Below are 22,336 nucleotides of genomic sequence, written 5' to 3' on the forward strand. Positions count from 1 at the left end.
GTAAAAAATTGTTCAGCCTTAAAGAAAGAGTGGCACAAAGGCTCTGCCTCATGCTAAGGGCAGCCAAGGGAAGAGGGAAAGGTTCTCATCTGTTGTCTGGCTCACGTGGCAAGGCAAGGACTTGAAGTGCCATGAAATATCTCAGTTAGGTCAGAATGAGACATTTCCCTGCATTAAAGGTTCTGTATATCAGGAGGGAGCTGCTGCAGGTTTGGACTACACAGAACCAGAGGGACAAATGGGGGATCTTTGCCCAGCACAATTATCCTTGAGGTTTGAGGTACTCAAATGGCAGAAGCATTTATTAAATGTCTGGGTGGTACATAGAGAGATTTTGAAAATTCCTTCTGGAAAACACCAGAGATTAAACCTGTCCATAATGAACTTCTTACTCTTATTTTGGCATCCTTGATTTCTTTTCTTAATGGTGGTGTCTGTTGGGTGCCATTGATTTGAAAGTTAGTTGCTGCTTATAACTAACTCATTTACTTTCAGAGACAGCAAAACCCAAACCCCAAAACAAAATGAAAACCAAAAAACTTCCTGGTAAACATACAATATTAAAATTAATTCTTTTTTCTCTTTTGGTAATTATTTTCCACTTCTGTAGGGGATGGTCCTTCAATCATGGACACTGAGATAATTTGACAACTATTTCCTTCCTTTCAAAAGAATACAAAAACCCTGGGAGCCTGGTAGGTAAAGGTAGATAAACTGTTCTCTGCCATTGAGAAAATGAGATTTAATGCCTTAACCAAGTCCTCTTTCACTGTGAAGAATACAGTTATGGAAAACATGAGGGGTAGGATGTTAGACCCCCAAACTGTCAGACGAGAAGGAGAAAGAACAGACTCTCAGTTGTGAACACACTGTTTAATCCTTAGAGCTTTTATCTTAGGAAGAAACTTTAGAGAGACTTTTTAATCATAGTTGAGGGTGAAACGAAAAATATTTGACAAAGAATAACCCCACAAAATTGAGGATTAGAAGCCAGACCCAAATGCACCACTCTACAAAAGCCCATACCCTGGTCCTGTTGATTGTCTTCTGGTTCCTTCCATCTCACTGTTGTTCAAAAGTATTGCTAGGAACATAGTTTTAAATTCAGTGAAGCTTTTAGTCTAGTTAGTCTGATTTTTGTACTCAGCCATTGGTTCATAAACTTTTGTTTATGATTTGTTTTCTTGGCTTTTGTTTTCCTTGTATTTCTACATTGTTCTGTTTCAATTTATCCTTCACACAATGTAGTACATTGCATGTACTAGTTGTCTTCAGAATTGATATCTAATTTACTGGTTCTTTTTTTAATGCTTCCTGTCATAACATCTTATGCTTGAAGAGGGCAGATCTAATTTGTTTTTCAGCTGCTGAAGTTTATTTATCAAGAGGAATGTGCTAATGTGGATGGACTGAAGAGCTCTGTTGATTCTTCTTAATGATAAGAAATTTGTGTCAAGGCTTTAGACAAAATCTCAGATTGTTAAAGTGGTTCTTTTATCCCAATTTTTAGCTCCTCTTTGAATCTTAACAAATATCCTTTCTGTTCTGCCACTTCAAAATAAGAGAATAAATACTTTCCCCATCCATGAGTATATTTTAGGTCAGTAAAAGGCCAAACTTCAGGCAACCTGACAGCTGGAAAGTGATATTGGATGCCTCTGCACTAGTTTCAAGTTCCATCAGAAGTCACCGGAGTTGTTCTAAATGATGAGGAGATCCAGTACATTCTGAACAAAAGCTTTTTAAAATCTCCTTCTGTAACTTGCTGTGGCAAGGAAACCTCCTGTTATGCTCCACAATCTAGCTCCAGTGAATGTGTAAAGCCATCAGCAAAACAACAATTTTGTTCTCTCTCAATTTATCTTAAACCACTGTAGGAAAGTATAACTTAATATAGATATTTTAAATTGGTTGAAATATATTTTAATTCACATAGGTAGGAGGGAAAAAATGCATTCATTGAAGGCAATAGAAGAGCTATACTATTTAAACCTCATCACAGCCTGTACTAACTGCTTTTGGTGATAAAACTAGGCACTACTGGAAGGTACAGAAACACTTCCTACCACTCTGGCAGCATTTCAGAGTCCATATTTTCCAGCAGATTAGATACAGAAGGTTGATTCTAAGCAATGTCTTAATTGCTATTTGGTAGCTAACAAAGATGCAGCTTAAGAGCTGGCAGGAGATGCCATGGCAGATTTTAGGTTCTCTAGATCTGCCTGTGTGAAGATCCAGGCATTTATAAATAATTTAGCCAACTCAGTGAAAACAACTTGTTTTTTAATAGTTTTTCTATACTAGCAAGAAGACCACTGTGATCACTCATCTGATCCATCCAGCTCATCCATTAACATTTCAGTCAGCAATTCTTGCACTTGGAGAATACAAATTTTGTTTTTTATTGGTAAGTAACTGCCAGAAGAACCTGCAGAAAGCTGGCTGACACTTCATGAGGAGATTGTTTTTTAGCTGGAGAGAGCTGAATCTCACAGGTGTCCTCTCCTGGCTCAGTAAGAACCACCCTGGAGCATCTCAGTGCTCCCTGTGGCTGGAGAGCACCAGCAGAGCAGCTTTTCTAGTCCTTGGGCTTGGCATCTGGTGAGATCTTTTGAGCTGTGCTGCTCTGCTTTGAATGGACATATGAGCCTGCCCAGTCTTCCCTTGTCAGGGCTTGCCCTGTGCCAGCCTCAGAGAGAAGAAAAGCTGCTGGCATGGGGCTCAGAGTCAGGTCATTGTCATGAGGGTTGATGGGCATGTGAGGTCTACAGGAGAAATGGAAATGAAAAATGCAGCCTGTCATTTGTCACTGTTTGTCACTGTCAGGTGACCATGGACTGGTTTGAAGCTTAGAATTGAAAACCTTAATGTATTCTTGTTAGGAACAAAAGCTCCTGAATTATGCAGCAGCCTAAAATGTTCTTACTACAGGTGACTCAGCTTCTGGATGCATTATTTAAAGAGTCCTATGATATCAGTCTGCTGCTATGGAACTGCAACCTATACCTCCCTTTTTCACTGGTGTGTCTTTACAAATCCTAATTCTAATGGCAATCATTGAAAACAGTCCTACAAAGAGATTCTGCAGTTTGCATTCATCTTCATCCACCTTTGCAGCTGCCTCCAGCAGTATTTTAAATATACAGTAGAGCTGATATAACTCCTTTCTCATTTAAATATACAGTAGAACTGTTATTAACAGATATAACTCCTTTCTAATTTTGGAGAATGAAGGCTGGAATCATATTTGCATTTCCAGTCTATGAAAAGACATTTCAAGAACACCTAAACTCTGCTAAGGGTCTGTCTGGAAGATATCAGAGCAGCATCAGAACAGCAGTTTAAGATGCTCAAGTGCTCTGTGAATAGGAGGAAAGAAGAGGAAGCAGAACCTTGCAAGTTCAAACTATATGCCAAGACAGAACCCTGTACCTTGTCTCAGGTCAGGGTTTTAATGATTATGTGATGCAGATGCAGGAAAAAAAGCTTAAGTCATGGCTTATCTTCAAGCTTCAATCAGTAAATGACTGAACAGAAGCTACATATATCACTTGAACAATTTCTACACCTCTGGAAGGACACAGAAATGCCTGGAAGGGACCTCAAAGTTTATCCAGTACAGATGTGTATTTCTTTTTTTTGTTGCTTAAATAAAGTGGCATGAACACTAAAATATTCAGGGATTAGCTCTAAGGCTCATGTTACATTATTAATTTGTTACTATAAGCTTTTATTCAAATTGAAACTATAAAAACTCATTCAAAATGATAGTATAAAAACTCTGATCTGTATTTCAAAATGCAATAGACAAATAAATTTTAAAATAGAATTTGTTTTCCAGGCTTAAAACTGAAAGGTATTACCTTGTGCTCATAGCATGAATGAGATGCACCACATTCCTTTCAAGAGAGGATTACAAACCAACAATCTCATTGGGATAAACTATGGTGCCAGAACAGAGTTGATGAGAGAACCACTTTATTATCATACCACTTGTTTTGAGGATGGACAGGAATTTCCAAATTAAAGAATTAAGTGTGTGTGAGTAAAATCCCTCCAGCCTGAACCTTTTCATAGCACTCATGTTAATTCTTCTCCTCTCTCAAATTTAAATTTTCAAAGACACTTTTCATGATACTCCTGAAAGCGGGAAAAATATGACTGGCTATTTCTACAGTGATTGCAGATGATGCCACCTCCTGACTACTGGGAAGAAGTGCTGGATGAGAGTCAGGACTGAAAAGTGATTCAGAATAGAAAATGTGTTCATTCTTCAGCTCCCCAACTATGTGCAACAGAACTTCTTGATGGTATTTATTGGCAGGCCCCATTCTCACAGTTACTCTAATTTCCTGTGTATTAACCTTAGCAGGATCCTGAAAGCCACACAGTTGCCCTGGTATTTCTAACTATGGAAAACCAAGGGTTAACAAGCACTGAATATATTTGGAAAATGAATGGTATGAGAATGCAGATAAGCTAATTAATGCTTCTACCTTTTCAAATGCCTGTTTAGATCAGGACAAGAAAAATGTGTTTTGCCCTTTAAGAAAAAATTGAAAACAATGTCAGTTATGACAGTGATATTGGAAGAAAAAAACCAGGTGCCATATGGTGTTACAGCATATCCAGGCACTACAAGGATGATTGTTCACTAAAATGAATATAAATTTACTGATGGGATGTTACTGCTTTCCCTAGTATTGCAGTAATGCTTGGGAGATTTATTCATGAATCAGGACTCCAGTAAAGTGCAAAATGCCATGTAGAGAAGAAAAATAAACAAATCCCAGGGTCAGTGGGGATCAGCCTAAGCACACCTGAGCCAAGTCCTATGCTTCAGTAGAAAGGAGCCTGTTTTTTTTTGCTAGGAGAGCCCTTTAGGATTCATGCTGCCACATCTGCATCATTCTTTTGAATTCTTCCTCAAAACATCACTCTTGCCAAAAGACAGAGAATACTTTGACCTCATCAGCTGCTGGAAAATCTGTCAGGTTTCTGATACATCAGCTGATATATATACATTTTGTATGAACAGAGCTCAGGAGTGAGTGGGGAGTGCTGCCTTGCATAGGAGATCTGGGCTGTCTCAGGGATGCTGATATTTATGTGTGGTTACATGTCATGCTCAGAAGAGGAATAATTACATTTTGTGCTCTATTTTAGGCATTTCTCTGTCTTTGTCTGGATATTATAATTCTGTATCAAAACTGAGTATGTTGGTAGCTCCTGGTATCTCCTCTTAGCCTTCCTATTTGCTTTGCTTTGCTTTCCTCTTTCTCTCCCCACACCTCCTCTTTCCAAACAATCAGCCTCTGTCACTTTGGCCTTACCCAGACTCAGCCTGCAGCCAGCTGGCTTTCAGCTGACTCCCTGACTTCTGTGAAATATTCTGGGGATTCCTCTAGCTTAGATTATTTTTGCTGTAAGCCCCAGCATGCCTTTATTTTCACTGCTGGCACAGAACATGGTCCCTGAAAGAATACCTGACATGAAATGAAAGCCATCATCTGTTGCCAAGTCAGCACAAGGACAGAAATCCTACAACTACAGAGCACTTCCAAAAATTTGGCCTTTGTCTCTGTGAGGCACAAAGGTCTTGGGATGTCTGTCACTACCATAAAAATATGTGAATATTCAATTAATACAGAGCAGTGCTCAGGGGATGCTCAGCTCCCCAAGAGAAATGGTGCAATGGCCACAGGTGCCTTGGACTGAGAGGAGCCCATGAGTTAGTGACTCCCAGCTGGGCTGGAAATGCTGACCCTAAACTGATCACACTTCAGCACCAATGTGGCTAAACAGTGGAACTGATCCTAATAAAAGTTGTTCTAGTCCTCTGGGGATTTGCAACCTTTGTGTAATACTCAGGCTAAATTTATTAAAGGCTAATGAGTATCCATTTGTTATTGTAGTAGAAGTGTCTTTTAGTTTAAATAGCATTTAGCCTCTGCTAAGTTTACAGAAACTTAGACAGATGAGTTTATAGAAAGCAGTCAGAATCCCCACAACCTTTATTCTCTTAGGCCACACAAGGCAGCATCTTTTAATCTAATTTCAGAAGATAAATTCTTAATTTCCTTGATTATTGTAGTTCTGTTACAGACTAAATTAATCTTCCTTGCATCTGGATGCCCGAGACTGCACATTGTATTCCAGATGGCCTCATCATGGTCCTGTTCTCTAAAAATGCCTCACAAGGGACATCTGAAACCAAATGATTTTTCCAGCTATGATTGACTAATCAAGCCAGGATTTTATTGCTTTCTGGCACCTCCAGTGGGCAATCCCCAATTTATAGCATATTTTTTTCATTAGTTCAAGAGCACAGTTTTGTCCTGCCTGTGGGTGGGCACATGTCTGAGCAAAGTGGGCAAGCAAAGTGCCTTTGCTGCTCAGGAAAGTACCTGCAGCCACTGGAGTGACAGACACAGTTTCCCCAAGAAAGTGATTCTGAAAGTGCTAATCCATTCCCATTGACTACAGAAGCAACATGGGAATTTCATGTCCCTAAATTTGGTGACTGGGATAGGTGTGCTGGAACTGGCCAAAGATGTGCAGCACAAACACTCATAGCTTGTGGTGGGCACTGCAAAGTTTCATCCTGTTCCTTAGCCAAGGGCTCCCTTCTCTTCTGTGCTTTCCAGTTCCCACCACAGCAGCACAACTGATGGAACTGATACAGGACTGACTGTAGGAAGACCTTCTTATATTTGCTTTTTCTGATCATAAAACTCAGTTCCCTAGGACAGTGCATCAGCTGCCTTTTCACTTAATTTGATCATATCCTGTTGCCCTGTGTTAATGTTTTATTTTGTATCTTCTGTATGATTCTCTGCTTCACTTCTTTTTGGGCTATCCTGAACATCAATTTCTTCATTCTCATTTAAAAAACTTATTTTATTCTTGTGCTACTATTTACACAGAAAAGGTTTATTTTGCTTGTGTAGTCTAACATATCTTGAGTTCTGGCAATTTTATTTCTATGACTTATGACATACAAGTTTCTCCTCCCAAGCCTTTCAGATCCTCTGTTTATTCAAAATATTACCTGTAAGGAAGTTTCTCATTCAGTGAATCTCAGAAATGCTCTATACAATTTTTCCTTCTAACCTGCTATGCATAATCCTGTACCCTGGATTTCAAGAGCTTTCAGGCCTTTTTCAAATTCCAGATTCTTGAGTCCAGTTAAACAGCCCTTTTAACTCCCCTGAACCATATCAGTCTAGATAAATATTCCTCTCTGATATTCACTGTTATGTTCAAAGTCAGATTTGCATATACAAAACCTGATTACTCTGTTTCTGTTTCTCAGGTATCTCTCAAAAGAGAAAAGAGTATTTTTCTGTACATTATTTCCTTAATGGAAACCTTTTGGGTGTTTCCACAAGCTAGTGCTGGTTGAGATTCTCAAACTGCCTCTCCTTGGGGTGGATCACATTCCCTTTACAACTGCATGGACCTTCCCTGTGGTAGTGACTAAGCAACTTCCTTCAGCTGCATTCTGTGCTCTCTCTGGAAAATACCTACAACAGATATTCTGATAAAAATTAGTAGCAAATAGGGAAGAAAAGAAATGAACTTGTATTTTGCTACACTTCTAACTGCAGCTGTAACTGTTCCCATGACAATCAGTAAATTAGTTTCAGTCTAACCAGTATCACACATTTCTATTTACTGGGTTTTAGTTACTTCTTCTATTTTATTGGGAGAATTGTGGAAGACAAATGTTATACCATGGGAACTGTCCTTTCAGGCCATTCACATCACTGTGAGATGAACAATTTCTCAGTTCTCCTTCCAAGTTTATAAATACAGCTCAGACAAAATTATATCTCTTGTGGGGAGAGAATGAAATAAAAGATAGGTATTTTTTACCAAACTCAGTCATCTAACTGTGTGACTTGCAACTGGATTGAAGTAATTGCACTGAAATGATGAGGTGTGTAACAGCAGAAGGACTTGGAAAATTTAGGGATTAATTTTTTAGATTTACAATCCTATCCACAGCAAGTGATTACCCCAGCTCTGTTTTTTCTTACAATTTCTTACCCATTCCTTAGGCATATGTGTCATTCCTAATAGACCAGAGACTGAGAAGAGGATCTTTGAAACTCATGATTTGAGCTAAAAAGTGATCCTGTATGGGTAAGGCTTGAAACAGACTTGTGTCTGCTGGTGACACAGAGAGGATACGTATGATCATTTTAAAGAAACCCATTTAAAATGGGCTTTGGACTTTGCTTGACAGGTTATTTGGTTGACAGTTTAATTTCTGATGTGTGTTCTCTTGGGTGCTCTCTGTTTCTCTCCCCCCTCTTCTCCCTCACTCCCCCCCTCCTCTCCACTGAAATTAAAGGTAGGGCCTTGGAGATCCATATTTGATCATCCAGTCAAATTTCACTGAGACATGATTTCTTTCTCAGTTTGTGTCTTGGGATGTTTGGCTGAAGGTAGTTTTATCTCTTTGAACCATGTTAAAGCAGGTTTGGGATTTCAGCTCTGCTTGCAGGAACTAATTAATAGGTCATAAACATGCCATTGGAAGGAAATGTTTACCTCTAATTTTGAAAATAAAGTAAATTTGAAGATTTCTTCATCCTCAGAGGAGGATGGAGGAAAAAAACTCTGCTACAACACCATTTATATGTACCTTTTAATTAGGTTATTTAAACAAGATGCTTTTGATTTGAACATTATTGTTTTGTATTGCAGTCTGGAGGGACTGATCAGTCTGAGATTCAACTTCCCATGGATACCAAACAAGCAGGATGGTCTTGCAAACTACTTGGAAAAATCTCTCAAGGGCTGTCTCAGAACATGGGGATTAATCTGGGATTTGTATTTCAGCTCCATTTCAATTCTTTAACTCTTTGCTCACTGGAAAAGAAAATTAATCTTCACTGCTGTTCTGCCATTCTATGCAGGCATCTGTGTATTTCAAGCACATAGGAATTGATGTAAAATACAAACTGGTGATTTAAATTGGGTTACAGGAAGAGCACTGGGAAAGGCTGAACAAATAAAATGGAACTGGATCATTTATCATTTTAACAGCATTTAGCTTGGCTTGTAAAGAGGCTGGCAGCTTCCATTGCTTATACAAGGACTTATGCCACTATTAAAGATTAAATGCCTCAGCTACTTCTGCTCTAAACAACAGTGTATGACAAACCCCAGTGGACTGAATTCTATTTAATACTTAGCACCTAAGTGCTAACTAATAAAGCAAAGTAGAAGGGTACTGCTTAGAAGCAGCAATTGCAATATTAAAACCTGATTTTAGGGAGAAGAATAATACCTTAGACAAAACTTTGGGTTCTGCATATTAAAATGTTGGATGTTTCCAGAATAAAATCTGTTGACTTTTACAAACTCATGTTGTATTAAAACAAGAAAATGTAATAGGATTGAAACTTCATTGAAACACGACTTCTGCTCTAAAAACTTAGGTGATATGACTTAGTCACTGTGGGGAAATCTTGTTAGATACTCTCCTAAGTTTTCCCAAACTTGTCACTGACTTTCACCAATATCTGCATCCAAGGTTTTAAAGAATATCCTGTCAAATAATTTAGGCTCCCATAGATTCAGGATTTCTGCTGCAAAAATGAAGGGTGAGTGAGAGAGGCAAACTCCCTGGTTTTGGCCAACAGAGTCTTTTCAGAAGTGTTCCCTCCAGAGAGCTGCAGGGCAGAGAGCTCCTGCCTGTTTCTCCTTTGTGGAATGGGATCCCTGGACAGCTGATGGATCCTGCAGTCTGTTTTTGCTCTGAATCACTGCTGTACCTCATGGGAACTGTTGTTCATTGAGGGCAGATGGTGCAGAGAAGTCATCCAGACAAGGACCCAAAAGGCAAATCCCTGAGACACTCTGGTGCTGTTTCTGACACAGAGTGTTCAGTTGTGTCTGCATTGACAATATGAGCACCATTCAGCTACTTTCTAGGTGGAAAGCTGGTTTTAGGTGGCTTTTAAAGGTCCTTTCCAACCCAGACTGTTCTGGGACTCTGTGCTAGCAGACAGAATAGTTGTAAGCTGATGTTTCATCAGAAATATCTCTTATAACCCAAGCCCATGAGTGGTAATAGCTGGTTATGAATCTCTCAGGGTATGTGTTACTGCTGGGTTTCTGACATGCTGTCAGTCACTGCTGGAAACCCTTCTGTGGATTGTTGCCATCACAACATTTTAGCCCTGACTATCTCACTGCTGTCGTTGCACTGATCTACTAATTTCTGCAGGTCATCTCTAAATCCACACAGACCTGAGATCAAATCTCATTTTTCTTCACTGATAAAATGGACCACTTACACATTTCATTTCCAACCTTTCAACATCTCTTAATAAGAGAAAAATGCAGATTTATAACCAACATTATCAATTAAATAATAGTTGAAATGTAACCATTCATCTTCTGTACCTCTTCTACGTGGAACATTTGTTTCAGTGATTTAATAACAAAACCAATTTCAGTGCCTTTGTTCTGGCTGCCAGTAAGCACTATAAGGAACATCACACATTTCTGGGCAGACAATTAATGAGTATGAAGACATGGATCTGGAGTCAGCTAGTTTGCTGAGATATATAATTTTGTCATGTCTGTCCATGTGCTATGTCTGTGTCATGCTGTGTCTACTCCTTCCTTTTTTATTTTGGAGAAGTTTTGTCTTTAGCCACTGAAGACATTGCTCCTGGATCCAGCAGTCTGCTTGATGAGTTCTGGTTAAGTATGTGCACTGCCAACTTAAGAGTTTAATTTCCCTGCTTTGCATAGTGTTTGGTTGGAGATGAAGTAGGAATAATTGGGTGCAATAATGGTCTGCTCATGCCTGCAAAGTGAAATGAACACATTCACAGGCTCACTTCCTTCTGCTGCTGGTGCAGACTGTTTTGCCCAGGCTGATTTGCAGTGGGAGCTTTTCTCTAGGTTCTGGCTGTGAGAGAAAAAGTAAATAAGCCCAAGCAATTAATGTAATGTTCATGCAGGTGCAAATATCCTGCACAAAGCCCTATTTACTCTTGCCTTCAAACCCCTTTAATCATCATTGTGGAGCTTAAGTTGCACATGAGGCTTTTGTGTGGTGTATTTCCCAGACTGAGTATTGGAGTGCTTCTATTTCACTATAGCAATCCTCAGCCCTAGAGACATATCTGGTACCAAAATAACTCAGAGCATCTTCTCAGTCCTTGAAGGAATGAGCCACTTCAGTAATGAGTGGACAAGCTGTAGAGTCTCCAAGGTCTTTTGAAAGCTTATAGTATTCCTTAAAATATAAAAAATAATTCTGATCAATGTAATTCCACATGCAATAGATGTGGCAAATGTAAAATGATGGGAATCAAAGGCTACTGAAAAACATCCACACTACCTTGGTAATTATCAGCATATCTAATGAAGTGCAAACCTTTGTGGAAATCAATATACCACTGTGATTGTCTTTTCTGTAATTTAATATTTCTTATAAATTTTTTCCCTAGTGATGGAATTTACTTTTATTTGCTTGCCCTAACAGTACTTTAAAATTGAGCAGTCACAATGTTGTTGAGAGGATTTCCCAAAAAAGCTTTATTCTTGTTACTGAAATTCACAATAACTGCTTATTTGTTTCTCATGTGGTGCGTCCTAAAAGTGAGTGATTTATCTATTAGGTTTAGATTAGTGGTGGCCTGAGGGGATAATTTCAGGCAAAAATTCTATAATATTTTCTGCAACAAAGCTCTTCCTTTAAGGACAAAAAAATCACAAGGCTTTTGAACTGATGCTTGAATTCTCTGGTAAGCTACAACAACAACAAAAAAGGCAATTTTAGCCCATTTATTAAGGAAAGCTTTAGGTATAAGCAAATAGTTGAACAATATGAACATTGTGTACTTGCTTTTTGGAGAAAGGATTTGTAAAATTGACTGAGTCATAGATTTTAGAGTTCAAATATAATGTTTAATCAGCTAATGTAATCTCATCTATAAATTAGTTCATTGGGTTCCAGTCTTGCACTAGGACCAAAATATGTGTTGGCTGAGGAACATTTATAATGTATGCAATCTTATGTTCTTGTGTGTGTTTCTCTTTTTTTTTTTCATTTTTTTCCCCTAAAACAAGATGTGTCTCAGACACAGAACTTAAAGATAGCTGCAAATATTGGGCCTTTATCATCATCATCATCCCTGATCACTCATCAAACTTTGACTCCATCTGCTACCACATCTCATTAGTGTACATGCTTTTTCTTGGTGTCTTCTCCCAGGCTGACAGAAAAACACATTTTTTTGCCCCCAGACAGGGTATTTAGAGGGAGGACAGAAAAAAAATACTGTTAAAAGGGAGCTGGAATAATAAGAGAGAAGAGCCATCATCAAGTAATTTCCATTCCCACTCTACCTTTGGGAATTAAGGGCCAGCTTCATATCTGAGTATTGAAACTGGTCCAGACATCTCACTGGGGTGGATCATACTGGGAGTCTGAGGGAGTTGTAGAAGATGGGCTAGAAACAGGCAAGAAGGTGTTCCAGAGGGATCCACACAAGAGTCTCAGGCCTCTGAGCTCTTACTCCCATTCCTCTGGAGCTTGATCTCTCAGACCTTGATCTCTCCTCACTGCTGTTGACAATCCCTAGCATTTCCTACAAGAGCCCTCTTGGTCTCCCTCCCTCCTTTCCAAATTCCTGAGAGTGCATAAGGAAGATGAAGGAGGTGAGATGGTAAAAAAAAAAGAGAGGAAAAAAGATGAAGGGCAGGAGGGGAGGAGAAAGGAAGCTGTGGAGGGTGTGTAAGGTTTCCAGATCCTATCCCACAGGTAGTAGTAGGGACAGTAGTAGGGACATTTGACCACTGTGCCACCTCCTCCATGGGCCACACCATAAATGCATCCCTGCAAAGCATCTTCTATTTCCCAGCTGTGCACCTTGAGCCAGATCCTGAACCAAAAAACTTCAAATCTTTTCTAGACTGCAAGATTTCAGGTATGGGTATTTTTCCTCTGGGTATTATTTACCCAGAATGATGACTGAACCCTGTGAAAATGGTAATTTTGATGATTGTATTGTCATGCAGTTGTTTTTTTCCAATTACTTTTGCATCTACTGTTCTAAGTGAATCCAATTCCAAACATGCACTAATCTGTATTGTTCCAAACCTCACACTGGTGCATTCTGCCCTTTTCATGGGGAACTGATACATCATGTGCTTGAAATCCATGTGTATCTCAGGCACATTTCTGGTGTACAGCTGCATGTAACCAGCTCCAGGTATAAGGAACACCAGCAAGAGCACCTCACTTGGTAGCCATGAGTAATATCTGAATCACTGTGTAATTGCTTCAAAGAGATGCAGAAGCCAGAAACCTGCTACAGAAAATGCAGGATAGTAACTACTGGCCTTCTTGAGAATGCTTTAATTCATGTTAACTTTAAAAGTGAAATTTAGATTTACTTGCCCTTTACTTTGGCTTTTATACAAATATATTCAAATTATCCTCTTTTATTGGTAATGCAAATGTAAGGTGTATTTTCAATTATCATGCAGAAATTAATCTTGTAGACACCTGTTTGCTAAACCTTTTGAATTACTTGATTTGCACTCTTAAAAAAAAAATTAAAAACTAGGGGAAATGTAGTTGAAAAACAAATATAAGAGTTGTGGGGCTGGCAAATGAATCTGTCCTTTTCCATCTTGGACATTTTTCATTCTTCGTTATGGCAAAACAGATGTCTGAGTTTCAGCCCAAAAACTAGATGATTTCTGACAGTACACAGCCAATCACTCATGAATAATCACTATTATGCTTATGAAAATGGTGAGGGTTTTTTCTATAACATATTTAACAGAGGCTTAATACAGCATTGCTGAGTTGAAAAGCACTGACTAAGTTGGAGTTTTTCTATGTGAGCATACAGCAGCTGGAGAGATCTGCTCTGGGAAGGAAACTTGGTGGATGTGGGGAAAGGTGGAAAAATGTCTGGGAAACATAAATCATAGAGGTGAAAGGACAATCACACATGGGAACTGGAGAATAAGGCAGAGATTCTTCACATCTAGTTAAGCAGCTTGCAATTCAACACCCACACTTTAAAATAACAGGAAGTGCTTTGCAAACTAGCATCTCCATAGGATAGATCTCTGCTATGGGATGCATTTTTAGCCCATTTTGTAGGAAAACTGTTGGTGGAGTCACACAAGATAGCAGAAGTCTTAGACTGGATTTAGGGGAAGGAACACTAAAACGCTCATGGAATGCAAATTAATTGGAATGAGTTTAATTGGGACCACCAGTTTATTGGGATATCTCCCAGATACAGCCTAATGAGAATGGATGGCAGTCTCTACTGATTAACTGGGAGAGAGTTAGCATGTGTTGAGCCTAATGGGGAGGGCTCTGCCAAGCTTCAAAATGTGTTCAAGGTTTTCCCTAGCTCAGAAAGTAAGATCTGCTTTAGTTACTATGTCAAAAGAGATTTTATTTAGGAATTAATCCTATTCACACAGTTTTGCATACAAATTCTTCCTTCCACCAGAAGATTACACAGTTGTGAAATAATATATATTTGAAAAATCTGACCATCTCTCTTACTGCAGTAAATATAATTAGAGATAGATATAAGGTAATTTAGCAGGGAAAGGAAAAGCAATTCTGCTGTCAATGGGAATAGCAGACAAGACAGGGTTGACAGATGCTTGTGATATTTTAACAGCTATATTCCTAGACTCTCTTTACTCTCTATATCCATTGGGTACTAAAGAATTATTCCTACTCAGATCACTTCAGGGACTTATTATATACTTAAATTTATAGAATTATTGAAACCACAGCTGGTTCATGTATAAAATTTTCAAAGTTCCTTTGAGTCCCATGTCCAAGACATATCACCTGTCCTTGCTTGTACTGACTTTTTGTATCTTTTCCCTTTGAGACAAACTGTGATTCACTAAAATTCTTGGCACGCCAATTTAAGAGAATTCAGAATTTCATATGCAGTGTATGATGTCATGACTACACCTTAATATATCTACTGATGTTGCCCTTTGGTTATCCTTAATTGCTTGTATAAATTCACTTAAGAGTTTTACTTTGAGTTAAAAAGTCTCTCCTAGTAGCACAACGTCCTGCTGAGAAGGTTTTGATTTAAGGTCTCCCTCTGCTGAACTTGGCTCATGCTTTAATATTTGTACTGTTGAATTTTAATTCTTTGTACTGTTCCCATGGATCCAGGGCAGAAAAGTCTGAGTGCAACAATAATATGAATGATTGATACAGCCTGTATCAAAGTTGCCAACTTACTAATCTCAACATTTGCAATGTTAATGTTTTCTACAAAATTGTCAGTTATCTTGTCTATTATGGTATTAAATAACCCTGGCTGCCAGAGCCAAGCTGTGCAGAAGTCAGCTACACAGTTATTAAACACATTAAAGTAGAATATATCAAAAAAGATCCTTTTCCCTTCCTCCTGGCACCTTTCATTTGTTGCAGGTGTTAGATTGTATTTCAGGAGTTCTAGGAGAAAACTCCATGCAAACAGGTTGCTCTCCAAGGTCCTGTTTTACTGTAAAGACAGCAGTTTATCCCACCATTCTGCTCCTTTTTCATTTCTACTGTCAATTCCTGTTACTTCTTTCCACTTCACAATCCAGTGCACTCCAGTGTGAGACCTGACCTCCCACTGACAAACGTGGTCACAGAGAAGCCATTCCTATTTTTTTTTTTAGCTATCGTTTTCCAGACACCTGGCTGCTTCCATTAAGGCTGTCAATCATCTGAACACTCCTTGGATTCAGCCCCTCTATCTGGACTCAGAGCTTTTTCTTCCCTGTCAGTGATATCCTGCATCTCCTCAGCCCACTGTAAGCAAGATTTCTTTGCTTTTTCATCCACCCTGTCCTCTGTAGGACAAAAACTGGTCCTGTTTGTAACTGGGCACCTACTGAGGCCATTTTTATAGTGCAGCTCATGCTCTGCCTTCAGCTTTCTTGCCCTTGGGTGACTCTATGTGTTAGCAGGACAAAGGTACAGCACACATTTCTAATCTAGGGGGAATGTGAAAATACAGTGCTTCCTACTCCATAACAAGTGGTGTAAAATCACAAGGATTTTCAGGCTTTTTCAGCCTATAAAAAGTGTATGACACAAAGAAAAAGAAAAGGAAAAAAAGCAACCCCCTGTGGTGAGCCATCCAACCAAATTATTAGTTCCTTCACCAGCAAAATGCTGATAAAAGCATTTCATGCTCCAGAAGGAGAAATGTGGGGTACCGTTTGTGGTTTTAATGGAAAGTAGGGATCTACCATTAAAAAGAAGAATTAATCCAATTACTGAGTGATTTTCAACATGAAAAACTTGCATCTGACAGCTGACTTATGTGCCTATATCCATCCCCTAGAATTTTGCTATTGAATCCCATAGAATATGTTTAAAAATAACTATTGAATTTATAGTACAGGATCTACCTTGACACAAATAAACCTTGATCATGTCACTCTTCTTCTTCTTCAGGCAAATAATTGCTTGAAAAATCACTTGATGGTACAGTAGAAAGTCCTAAGTAGTCATTTGAAGACAGTGTCAGGATTCTTGGTGTCTCAGCCCTGTTATCAAATTTTGGCATCATGGGTAAGAGCTTCCCATCCTGCAGCATTAGGGATGTCTGCAGAATTGCTCAGGGCATCTGTTGTTGATGCAGGAGGAGCTAGTAGAGTCTGAGTAGGATGGGAAAAGGTGTTTGGACACACTGCAAACTCATCACACACCACAGGATGCAGCAAATCCCTTTAAAACACAAGAAGTTGCTGCAAAGCTGAGCTGACTTTACTGCATTTTGTAGGAGGATTGCAAGCTGAGATGTGAGACAGCAGAGAGGCTGAGAAAATTTTTAATTGCACCTTTTTAGAAATAACCTTCCCCTGAGACTTTCTACAACAGTTGAGAACTTAGGAGAGATGATCAAAGCCCTTAGACCTCATCAGATTTTGATTCAAAAACCTGCAGGCTTTAGGATATAAAGACACACTTGTGTAGTAAAGTCTTTGTTCACTTCAGGTTAAATCTGATCTCTACTTCATAATGAATCCAAGCTTTTATAATTGTCAGTCTTGGTAAAGGAACTGTTTTGTTTAAAAAAAATCACAATTGGAACTACAGGAACAGCTTAACCCAGAATGAGCAAAATATAACTCTATAGCCTGTTAAATAGAATATGTTTGGAGATCCTATTTGTACTGTCATCTATATAACACAATGTCCTCTCACCCCAGCATGTTACCAAGCACTTATTCACATTGAACTTGGGGAATCATATCTGGAATATGACTGTATTGTTTAAATAATCCAAAGAAAACCCTCTGAAACTCTCCTCATAAATGCCCTAGCACTGGGCAGCTCTCTGCTAATTCTGCAGTGCTTAATAGGGTACAGCAAATATGAAAGCCATATTTAGAAAAGGAAGTATCTTCACACCCTTGAGAAAAGCTCTGCATACTTAAGTAATGATTCTTGACTTGCTTTTAGTCATTATGCTGCTATTCTTCCCAGGTTGATGCACTGTTTTCAAGAAAATAAGAGTTCATGATATAACTTTTTAATGTCTTAGACTGCTCTCTTTAAATTATTTCTGTTTTTTTTTTTTTGTTTTGTTTTGTTTGTTTATTTGTTTATTTGTTTTTTTTAGGATTCCTTTAAGTGTATTTCTCCTGTAGGACAAAAAGAAGAAACACGGAGCACCATCATATCACAGGAGCTGGGTATTCATCTCCCATAACTTAAATTCATCTCATCATCCACAAGAAGGACACTGGATGAAGCTGCTTGTCTAGTCTCTAGACAGTGGCAGAGATGTGCCCAAACACCTGTTTGAAGGTGGCAGTCATGCTGGAGAGGTGTTTCTATCTCTCACTGAATAGAGGGGAGCCTGGGGACTAGATGGGTCCTTATACTTAATTAATAACCTAAAAGTAGGAGACATGAAGCACAAGTTTTGTTCTAAGTTCTGACTATTGCTTCCTTGCATTAATTTTTCCAAACCCAAAAAGTGATTGATTTCATTTCCATTAGAGAACTAAAGCAAATTCACACTACTCCATGCCTAGTAGGTAAAATATCAAAGTTATTGTTTAAATTTCTTCTAGTTATATGGACTCCAGCTGCATTAACATACCTACCTAGTATCTTTTCCTTCCTTTACCTATTCTCTGTATTTCAGACCTTACAACTGGTATTGACTGCTATCAGTTCTTCTTTCTACTTGCTACTTGTACAGCTTCCATTTTATGCATCAAATTTTAGTTCTCCTCCTAGAGTTTTTTAATTATAGGTTTCTAGTCTTTTATTCCTGGATGTGAGATTTGTTTTTAGCAAAAGAATGTGAACAGTGATTGATAAGTGTTTAAAACCTTTTCTCCCAGATGGCTTGGCTCTAAATAATTTGCAAGATTCACTCCTTTGCATGGAAAACACATATCATTGGTTTGGGCTTTATTCTGTATACTTATATCAAATGTAACACATTCATGATCACTTTCTCTTAAGCTACAACTCATTTTAGTTCAAAGGTGAGCATCTGCATTTATCATAATGAAGGCAAAGAGCTTCATGTTTAATGCAGCATTTTCATAATCAGGAGATTGTTACTATAATTTTTTTAACCACTGGTAAGAAGCACTGTACTGGTTGTAAGTGACCATCAGCATAAAGCTGTAGTTAAAGCTAAAGATGACAGAATTCTCCCTCCTGTGTGTTACAAACAGCTCTTTATAGAGATAATGCACAACCTGTTGCAGTCTGGGGCAGGCAGAGACCAACCTGAGATCTACCTCTGCTGCCTATTAATATTTGAGTTATATTCAGAACTATTATTTTAGAGTTGCCAGGCACAACACTGAGTGCTGTTCTCAAGCTCTGCAATCCACTTAGTCTATCCCAAATAAGCTATGTTAATCATTTTAGTTGCACAAGTCTTTTCCATGAGCTGGAGTACTTTTCTGGCACCAATGCATACACAGTGCTTCTAAATCTAGTTTATTACTAAATTCTTAGTTCTGGCATATAGGCAGCTAAAGACTCACTTTTCATACACCTTGGTGGCTTGATTGGTTTTATCCTTGACACCTTGATTGTATGGCAGAAGAGAATACTTCTTCTTCACCTTTCAATCCCCAGATTGATGCCTGGCTGGTGTACCTCACCAGTTTCACAGGTAAGTCTTTCCTATTTGCTTTAGATTAATACAGCTAAACCAATCTCCTTTTCCTCACAGCAAATGGATGAGGATTCCACAGAACCAAACACTCCAGCTAAAGCCACATGCCTTGCTATCAGCACTCTTCTTGCTGCCTTGCTATCAGCTCTCTTCTTGCTTTCTGTTCTGTTTTCCATGCAGTATAGAAGGCTCTCTGATCAGGGCTTGTATGAATGGCTCCTGCCTTTCAGTCTATTGGGAAGGATTTCAGAAACAACAGGAGCAGGCTGGCATTAACACCTGTGGGGAAAAAACCATTCAAATTCCTCACTCTAATCTCTGAGTCTTTAGAACAGGTGAAATCAGCTTAAGGGAGGGTGTATGTAATTAAAATGTTGAAGGAAGCTGGCAGATTTGTGCTTCTTTAGAACTCTCTTCCAAAAGGACTTCTGGGCTGTATTTATTCCTCCTCCTGGAATATATTCTCACTCTTTATTCTTTATCTCTAACTATTTAGCCAAAAGAAAAATTCCTGGAAGTTGAGCAATAGAAAGCTGAGCAAGACCATGTAGTGAGGGTTTATGAAAAACCTCATTGCAGCAGATAAAGCCAATTACATGTGTCACCAAGGAGTAAAATAATCCCTGCTCAAATGAAATTTCTTGCCTTGATGTTATATTTACGGAGCTCTTGCGTCACTGTAGCTGGGAACACTGAGATGAAGATGCATTAATAAAACAGCAGGAAAATTCACAGAGGAGCAGAGCAGGTACTGGGGAATCATCCAACAGGGAGATAATTCTCCAGTCACCCTGAGAAGGGAAGAGGAGACAGCTGCTGCCCCTGATGCTGCTCGGGATCAGCATCTCTCCTGCTTCCCTCCTCTGTCTGCTCTAGGAGGGAATAAATAACTGGGAAAAAATAAAGAAGTGATAAGCAGAGACATTCAGACTGAATGGACAAGTTCTCCATTCTCCAGCTGCTGGCAGGGGTCTCTCCTGGTTGCAGGGTTCCCAGGGCTCCAGCCAAGGAGAGGAGGAAACCCCTGCCCTTGGGATGTCTCCAGAGGAGAGTTCTGTTCACTCATCCTCCTCCTCATGTCAACCCCATAAAGCCTCTCAGCTGGAGCTTTACATGTCAGAAACTTGAGTGCAGCAGGTTGGCACAGCCACATTTAGAATTCCTGACATTTTCTTGTGAGGCTCACCTGCAGATCTAACAAAACTAAATTCCCCATTGAGACACCTTTCATTAGCATCATGAGTTGGGTATTGAATGGCTGTCCCCTATTAGAAGAAATTGAATCTGTCTTAATAAGATAGATTTAATAATTAGTAACTTAAACTCTAATTTGCTTTCCTGATATCTTGTATAAAAATCATAATACTACTTTACTGGGCAATTTGTCTATTTCTTCACCGAAATATTTGATATCTCTCTGTATCCACACTATAAATTTGAAAGAAAAATAGCTAAAATATTTAAACAGGAAAGTACCAGAAGTTTTGATAGAAACCTTAAATTATCAGCTAATTTGAGAAAAAAATGTGCCAATGTTGCACTGTGTTCACTTCAATTTGTCCCTTTATACAAAAAAATATTATATTTTGGGACAAAACAAAGCGCATTACTACTTTAACATCACCCAATATTGGAACAAATTTCATTGAAATTATTACAGTTGATGTGTAAAGATCCATCCAGTAAATGATGCTTTACAAAAGCATTGAGAGACTTGTGCAAATTTTATTAGAGGTTTTAATTCAGATTCTCTGTCTAGTAGTTGGGTAACTGTGAAAGAACTATTTATTAATTTAAAGCTCATACAGCTGATTGATACATGCTAATGCATTTAAGACTTAATAATCACATCTTCCTTAATTGAATTGTATTTGCTCAGACAGAGCATATAATTAAATCAAGTCCTTTGTAATCCTTCTCATGTCAGATTATTCTATGGTACATTGGGGAAGAAAAGTCAAAACTGTGAAATAAATTAATTTAAGCCCACTTTAAAAATCTGTAGTCATGTGAAAGTTTGATATGTCAATCATTTTCCAAAATAAAAAGATTTATTCTTCCATACAAGTGTTCTGCAATAATTAAGAAGTGTATAGAGGTAGCAAGACCTAAAATATGACTAGGAAAGAACCAGTTGTAAGAAAATCCAGCAAATTTCTACAGCAGATAGTGAAATCCTTATACCATGTGACCAGGAAATCACTTCAGACAATTGCTCTCAAATGCTGTTATGGAAAATGAAGATATCTGAGGGAAGACACAGAAAACGAAGCCAAGACACACCTGAGAAATCAAAGAAGAGAGGAATGAAATAATGCTTTACTGAGCACTTCTGTATACATTGCCAGCTGTTTCAAGATGCATGTCCAGAGCCTAGGAAGGGTATTCCAAGACTAAAGGACTAAAAAACCTGTTTTCAATTGGGGAAAATCAATTAGAGCTGGGGATGGATTTCGAGAAGACATTCCAAGGGAAAGACAAAGCAGTAAAGATATTTTTCAGGAAAGAAATGTATCTGACAGCTGAAATTTTTATAATCTACTTTGCCCCTTTACTTAAAGAGTTGTAAGAGGAGGACAATAGAGTTTAGGCATACAGAGGTTTACTTATTGAATGCCTTTTTCTGATTGCTGGGGACCTTTTGATAGGATAAAACCACACCAATATAATTCATAGTGTGATCTTCAAGCTTGGCATTTTATTCTTTTTATGATAGATCAGAGGAATTGAATAAATGGATGTGCTACAAATGTATCTGCTGTGCCCATAACATTTTAGAAGATCTATTCTACAGAGCAGTGATATGGAAATAAGCAGAATCTTATTCTCTGATAAATGAGATTTTACCTTAAGTCTGAATTACTGACCCAATCTAATTTGTCCATCAGGGTTAAATTACAGAATTTATCCTTTTTAGTAAGCAACACTTGCTTCTGATTTTTCTGATTAAATACCACCTGCAGTAGAATCTGATTTTTGTCCTTGATTGCCCAATACTATAATTTTGTTAAAGATAACATCCTGGGGCTGTAGTATTTTGTCTGGGGATTCTGATATCATGCTCTGTGGCATTTCACTTGAAGAATGATTTGCTCTTAATGTCATATTTAACCTTGCATTAGCAAAGGTCTTATAAAGATTTGTTTCCT

At 38.4% G+C, this 22,336-nt stretch overlaps 1 protein-coding gene across 4 annotated transcripts in view; it reads right to left on the minus strand.

Annotated features, from left to right (window-relative positions):
- The window catches only part of BEGAIN (brain enriched guanylate kinase associated), a gene marked incomplete at its 5' end in the record, with an annotated part of 145,855 nt that overhangs the window by 21,556 nt on the left and 101,963 nt on the right, over positions 1–22,336 (minus strand). The window lies entirely within an intron of this gene.

The sequence above is a fragment of the Erithacus rubecula genome (assembly GCF_903797595.1).
Source record: "Erithacus rubecula genome assembly, chromosome: 6".
NCBI lineage: Eukaryota > Metazoa > Chordata > Aves > Passeriformes > Muscicapidae > Erithacus > Erithacus rubecula.